Below are 2,156 nucleotides of genomic sequence, written 5' to 3'. Positions count from 1 at the left end.
TGTCTGTCTATCTATCTATCTATCTTTCTATCTATCTATCTATCTTTCTATCTATCTATCTATCTATCTATCGGTCTGTCTATCTTTAAAACTGAAAGACATCCATTAAACATACACAATGACAGCATATTTAGTGTGTAATTGATGCTAAAACACAATTCTCACTCTCCTAATATAGCTGATTTTTGACAATGAACTGCATTTTTCATGTGAAGCATTTGATGTCATAAAGATGTAAACCTCACAAAGCAATTCTGTCACTGGTCAGTTTGCTTGACAGACATCTGACTTTAAGGTACTAGCCAATGGAAACATGGTGACATGTAAATATGAAAGCACATTAGGACAAAATATGCAATAAGATAGAGGCAAAGGGAGATGGCTGCTGGGAATGTATTTCATTTATCCCAGAAAATCTTTAAATCTAAGTATTAATACTACGTTGATGTACTTTTGAAATTGGAGAGCTACTTTTTACTAAAAGTACATCTCCCTTATATAATTAAGTATAATGCAGACCTGCTCAAAAACTTAGTATAATTAAAGAAGTCTTATGCCATAAATGATGATGATGAGAGCTGCTTATGTGAATGTCTATAGTGGTTTTCTCTACCAGTGTCACTGTATTAGACAACTGTTATCAAACTTAGCAATAATGATGCATTAATCTGCCAATCAAGTGTGAAAGCTGGCTATGTGTATAGGCATAGTAAACACATATCATCATCATCCTCATTATCATTTATTTATATAGTGTCACTAATAGCGCAGCGCTGTACAGAGAACCCATTCACATCAGTCCCTACCCTATTGGAGCTTACAGTCTAAATTCCCTAATATAGACACACACTCACACACAGACAGAGAGGGAGAGACTAGGGTCAATTTTGATAGCAGCCAATTAACCTAACAGTATGTTTTTTGGAGTGTGGGAGGAAACCCACGCAAACACAGGGAGAACATACAAACTTCACACAGATAAGGCCATTGTTGATATAAGTACTGGCTCTGCTTACCATTGTCCAGTCTAGTACATAACTGTATTAATGCTGTGAAATATTATTACTTTGAATGCCTTAAATATGCAAGAGCGCATTTGGGTAAGTTTATGCTAATAAAAGATATATGCACTTTTCTTGCCTACCCATACTATTTAATAACCACCAAAAATTAAGCAATATGTAAGCACTGCTTCCAGTTGAAATCAGTCTGTCTGTCTGTCTATCTATCTTTCTATCTATCTATCTTTCTATCTTTCTATCTATCTATCTATCGGTCTGTCTATCTTTAAAACTGAAAGACATCCATTAAACATACACAATGACAGCATATTTAGTGTGTAATTGATGCTAAAACACAATTCTCACTCTCCTAATATAGCTGATTTTTGACAATGAACTGCATTTTTCATGTGAAGCATTTGATGTCATAAAGATGTAAACCTCACAAAGCAATTCTGTCACTGGTCAGTTTGCTTGACAGACATCTGACTTTAAGGTACTAGCCAATGGAAACATGGTGACATGTAAATATGAAAGCACATTAGGACAAAATATGCAATAAGATAGAGGCAAAGGGAGATGGCTGCTGGGAATGTATTTCATTTATCCCAGAAAATCTTTAAATCTAAGTATTAATACTACGTTGATGTACTTTTGAAATTGGAGAGCTACTTTTTACTAAAAGTACATCTCCCTTATATAATTAAGTATAATGCACACCTGCTCAAAAACTTAGTATAATTAAAGAAGTCTTATGCCATAAATGATGATGATGAGAGCTGCTTATGTGAATGTCTATAGTGGTTTTCTCTACCAGTGTCACTGTATTAGACAACTGTTATCAAACTTAGCAATAATGATGCATTAATCTGCCAATCAAGTGTGAAAGCTGGCTATGTGTATAGGCATAGTAAACACATATCATCATCATCCTCATTATCATTTATTTATATAGTGTCACTAATAGCGCAGCGCTGTACAGAGAACCCATTCACATCAGTCCCTACCCTATTGGAGCTTACAGTCTAAATTCCCTAATATAGACACACACTCACACACAGACAGAGAGGGAGAGACTAGGGTCAATTTTGATAGCAGCCAATTAACCTAACAGTATGTTTTTTGGAGTGTGGGAGGAAACCCACGCAAACACAG

This window comes from Mixophyes fleayi, unplaced genomic scaffold (genome assembly GCF_038048845.1).
Source record: "Mixophyes fleayi isolate aMixFle1 unplaced genomic scaffold, aMixFle1.hap1 Scaffold_92, whole genome shotgun sequence".
Lineage (NCBI taxonomy): Eukaryota > Metazoa > Chordata > Amphibia > Anura > Limnodynastidae > Mixophyes > Mixophyes fleayi.
Note: the sequence above shows the minus strand (reverse complement) of the source record.